At 37.9% G+C, this 5,554-nt stretch overlaps 1 pseudogene across 1 annotated transcript; it reads left to right on the top strand.

Moving 5' to 3' along the window:
• Positions 1 to 2,542: 2,542 nt before the first annotated feature.
• LOC112632987 lies at positions 2,543 to 3,364 on the top strand (annotated as a pseudogene). Its single transcript, XR_003121468.1, has 2 exons — positions 2,543 to 2,629; positions 2,946 to 3,364. The product of XR_003121468.1 is annotated as a 60S ribosomal protein L21-like (transcript).
• Positions 3,365 to 5,554: the final 2,190 nt, after the last annotated feature.

The following is a 5,554-nucleotide window of genomic DNA, read 5'->3' as shown; positions in this document are numbered from 1 at the left end:
GCAACAGCACTCATACAATAAACTAATTCTTTTCCCTTGATGTCCATGTCCTTATCTTATTTTACTCCTGCCCCTCTGGGGTTTCTCTTTTTACCATTCACTTTGCAATATCCTAAAATGTTGATGTTCTTTACAGTCATATCTATTCCTTCTGTTTTCATTCTGACTGACATCCAAAGGAAATCTCACCCACTTCCGTGTCTCCGAGATCTACGCTTTCTACTTGGGCTTATCTCACCAGCTCCTGACAAGTCTATCCAACAGACTTCTGAAATGGCTATTTAAATGTCTCAAAGTACCTCAGAGTTGATGATTTCAAACTGAAGTCTTCTTTCACTGTCTTTTGCCCTTTAAAGTTACTCCTAAATTTCCTCAGCTGACCAAATGGTCACCACCATAGAGTTGCTAAGTTTAGAGTCCCAGGAGTCATCCTTGAATAATTCTTGTCCCTTGGAACCAACATCCTATCACCACTAAGCTCTGTCTCTTAGACTTCAGATTGCCTGTGTCCACTCAGCTCCATTCCTAGGATTAACACCAGAATCTAGCCACAAATGTTCTACTTGGATTACCTGCGAAGCCACGTAACTGCTCTCCCTAGCTCCATTCAGCCTTTCCCCATTCATTTTCCATCCTTATTCAAACATCAACCCTTTACAAGTGAAAATCTCCTGAACATTTCCCATGTACACATTCTTTAATGCCTCCTTGTAGTTCATAGGATGAAGACCAAAGTTGTTCTACAGTTTGACCCTTACTTATATTTCCAGGCCCATCCTTTGCACTCTTCCTCTGGCAAAACACTCTCATATCAATCTTAACTTATTTTTCTGTTCCTTACTTTTCTGTTCCTTTCTGTCCCAGGCTTTTTAGTGTTTCCAGATTTTTGCATAAGTGTTTTCCTTGTCTGAAATGCTTGAACGCCTCTAGTCTCTAACCATTAAGCACAATCAGCATCTTCCTTAGGTTTGCTATTATTTCTTTAGAATATTTTGGGGACTTTTTTCTCAGTAAGGGATATCACACCCACCACACCAACCACCTGCTCAATATTCCCATTACAGTTCAGAACAGGGATTGCTATTTTTTCCATAGATATTCATCATTAATGGATATAATTTTATTAGCAGAGTCCTCATATTTTAGCTACAAGTATGGGAATCCAGCTAGAGACAGATTTCCTAGCCTCCTTTCAGCTCAGTGTGGACAGGTAATTAATTTCTGTCTCTGAGTTGTGAACAGGACTGATGTATGCCACTTCTGAATTGTACCCCTGAAGCGAAATATAGATATATACCTCTGCCTCTTTCCCTCTTTTCTGTGGTGGGAATATAATGAGAACTAAGGCAGCCACCAAGGACCCATGAATGGAAGCCACATTTTGCTCCTCTGGCCCAAACTGCATAACTGTACTTTTAGGTCTCATCTTAGCAGCTTGCTCTGCACATAATACACACTATATTTTCTTTACTGTAGATGTAATTACTCTGCATTGCCATTTATTTCTAATATCTATTTAATCTGTCTTATGCCATATCTTAATCACCTCTATGCTCTTGGTACCTAATGCAGAATCTAGACAAAGGGGAATTAATGAATGAAGAAATGAAAGTCTACAGGGTAAAGTTGGGGCATGGTAGGACTAGTCCTTTAGAAGTCTCCTGATTCTTAGTTTACTGCTCTTTGCAATCCACAGCATTAACCCCCACAAATAAATGCCCCAGCTGTGGCCTGACTCATACCATCACTAACCCTAGTACCAATGGTGATATCTAAGCACCTTGTGCTGGGTTAAAGTTTCAAATATTTTCTTTTAGAGATTGGATGATCTAAGCAGTAGAGTCCCTTAAATCAAGGTTCAGAATGGACCATTTTTTGCCTTGAGTGATATTATACAGCACACTGAAATGATACGTTCTGTACTGAATGATTTGGCATTCAAGAGAATTAAAATAAGGCTTTCCTTTATGGTTAAAAGTGAATTACAAAAAAAGGGATACTGGCAGGCAATTACTCTATAAGCTGTAGGAATGAAAGGGATTTCACAATGTGAGTAGTTCAGATTCATATAATGTGAAGAGCTGTTGGCAAGTGGGAACTCATGCAGTAATCTAAAAGAGAGAACTGAGGCTATAAATGAAAACTCTCACACACATAGACACACACGCACACTCACACTTCATAAATGCACTAAATGAAGAAGTTCCGAAGTATGGATAAAAATTTTAGCCCAAAATGTGCTATATTTTAATTTAAAAAACAACTGAGAATGCACATAGTCAGGATATTTGGCATATAAGATAATACTGCAGAACTAGAGCTAAAATAAGGGCATCTGCACTCTGTTGACATTGTGATCTAATTTAAAAATCTAGAATTAATACATGACTTCTGAAATGCCTTATGAATTGAACTGTAGCCCTGCAAAATCCATATGTTGAAGTGCTAAACTCTAGTACCTCAAAATATGACCTTATTTGGAAATAGAGTCTTTGCAGATAATTAAGTTAAAAATAAGGCAGTCACCTTTTCGGCCAGAACTGCCATCTTCAGTAATTCGCCAAAATGACCAACACAAAGGGAAAGAGGAGAGGCACCCAATATATGTTCTCTAGGCCTTTTAGAAAACATGGAGTTGGCCGGCGCGGTGGCTCACGCCTGTAATCCCAGCACTTTGGGAGGCCGAGGCGGGCGGATCACGAGGTCAGGAAATCAAGACCATCCTGGTTAACACGGTGAAACCCTGTCTCTACTAAAATTACAAAAAATCAGCCGGGCGTGGTGGCGGGCGCCTGTAGTCCCAGCTACTCGGGAGGCTGAGGCAGGAGAATGGCATGAACCCGGGAGGCGGAGCTTGCAGTGAGCCGAGATTGGGCCACTGCACTCCAGCCTGGGCGACAGAGCGAGACTCCGTCTCAAAAAAAAAAGAAAAGAAAAAAGAAAACATGGAGTTGTTCCTTTGGCCACGTATATGCGAATCTATAAGAAAGGTGATATCGTAGACATCAAGGGAATGGGTACTGTTCAAAAAGGAATGCCCCACAAGTATTACCATGGCAAAACTGGAAGAGTCTACAATGTTACCCAGCATGCTGTTGGCATTGTTGTAAACAAACAAGTTAAGGGCAAGATTCTTGCCAAGAGAATTAATGTGCGTATTGAGCACATTAAGCACTCTAAGAGCTGAGATGGCTTCCTGAAACGTGTGAAGGAAAATGATCAGAAAAAGAAAGAAGCCAAAAAGAAAGGTACCTGGGTTCAACTGAAGCGCCAGCCTGCTCCACCTAGAGAAGCACACTTTGTGAGAACCAATGGGAAGGAGCCTGAGCTGCTGGAACCTATTCCCTGAGAATTCATGTCATAATAGGTGTTAAAATAAATAAATAAATAAAAGACCTCTGGGCTAAAAATAAATAAATAAAAAAAATAAGGCAGTCAGGGTGAGCCCTAATTCAATACGACTGAGTGTACATAAAAGTGTCTTTTTTAAAAAGATATAAAACATACAAAATTTATTTTGTGACTTACAGCAAGACTTAAAATTTTGAAGAAATCATCAGTTCAAAATTTTCAGCTTTCTTTGATAAACTGAGAAATAGCTAAATAATGAACCATTTAGACCCCTTCTCAGAACCGATATACAAACAGAAATTAGAGGTGACTTCCTAGATGTGTTCTTAGTTAAGGAAGGTAATATAGCTACAGTAACACTACAACTTAAACTAGCATCCTTCTCATTACTTGTGATGGTTAATTTCATGTTTCAACTTGGCAAGGTCATAGTACCTAGTTATTTAGTTAAACACAAATCTAAATATTGCTGTGAAGGTACAACACTCCCTCTTTATCTGTGGAGGATACATTCCAAGACCCCTAGGGGATGCCTGAAACCCTGAATAGTACTGAAACCAATTGCTGTAAATTGGAATGTGTTTCTTTTCCTGTCTCACAGCCACAAATTTAATGCCTTTTCCATCTTTAGCTAGTACTTACCATGTACCATGGCCATAACGTTTTCAATTTGAAGTTCTACATCAAAACTAGCACAAATTTCTGTTTCCTTCTTCACAATCTCATTGATAGAAAACTCATTATTATTGTAGATCTTAGCAACCTCAACATACAAATTGTTTTTTTTTTTGTTTTTTTTTTTTTTTAATTGAGTCAATAACTTTGACCTTTTCATCTCAAGGAAACACCTGACAGAATTTCTTCGGCCTATCTGAATTTCCAGTATCACTACCCTTGCAATCTGGGGTCATTATTAAGTAAAATAAGAGTGACTTGAACACAAGCACTGTGGTACCGTGACAGTAGATTTGGTAACTGAGAAGGCTACTGAGTGACTGAGGGATGGGAGGGTAGGGAGTGTGCAGATGCTGGACAAAGGAAGGATTCCCATCCCAGGTGGAACTGAGTGAGACAACTTACAATTTTATGGTGCTACTCAGAAGGTTGCACAATTTAAAACTTATGAATTATTGTTTCTGCAGTTTTTCATTTTATAGTTTTGAACCGTGAGTAGCTGAAACTGAGGGAAGCAAATCCACAGATAAGGGAGAAAATACTGTATTTTGTAGATATGGTTACTATCTACTATCAGTTAACTTTAAGTAAAGGAGATTACACTCAGTCAGTTTGATGGGCCTCATCCAATCAGTTGAAAGGCTTAACAGCAAACATTGAGGTGTCCTGGAAAAGAAATTCTGCCTCAGGACTGCAGCGTTATTCCTGCTCAAATTTCCAGCTGTCCAGCCTGCTCTACAGATTTTGGAGTTGCCAGCCTCCACAATCACGTGAAGAATTCCTTTAAAAACAGACACACACATAAAGATATATGCAAACCATTTCCTTAAAAAATAAAATGAAACAAAAAAACATATATATATGGTTATATAGAAACTATATATATTATGTCTATATTCTGTCTATCTTGTATCTATCATCTATCTATCTATCTATCTATCTATCTATCTATCTATCTATCTATCTANTATCTATCATCTATCTATCTATCTATCTATCTATCTATCTATCTATCTATCTATCTATCTAGTTTCTGTTTCTCTGGAGAACCCTGCTGATACATTACCTAACTTTAAAATGTAGTCTGTCTTTTATAACATTTCTAGGCTAAACAGATCATTAAGCATGTATTTAAATTATATTCAGTGATGAATATATAAATATGTATATTCATGGAACAAATGTACTGATTGCATTCTTTTGTTATAATTCTAACATCTTGTATTTTGGTCACAGACACTGGAAGTTGATGCTCTTGATAGACATTATATTGTCAATACTCCTTCCAGCCATGGTCTGGGCACTCAAAGTGGTAGCACACATTTGTTAACAGAACCATTTCTGGTATCCCCACAAATGCCAAATTATGGTTTTATAAGAACTATGGTTTCTTATGAGATTTTGAAAATGCTCATAAGTTTGACAATGACTGAAAAATGAACATAAACAAATGCTTCAGCATGTCCATTTTCAAAGGATTAAAAAGTCATTCATAAAAGGTTACAGAATAGTGACTAAATACTCTAAT

This window comes from Theropithecus gelada, chromosome 1 (assembly GCF_003255815.1).
Source record: "Theropithecus gelada isolate Dixy chromosome 1, Tgel_1.0, whole genome shotgun sequence".
In the NCBI taxonomy this organism is placed as follows: domain Eukaryota; kingdom Metazoa; phylum Chordata; class Mammalia; order Primates; family Cercopithecidae; genus Theropithecus; species Theropithecus gelada.
The sequence above is the reverse complement of the archived record's forward strand: the minus strand, read 5'-3'. Positions and strand labels throughout refer to the sequence as shown.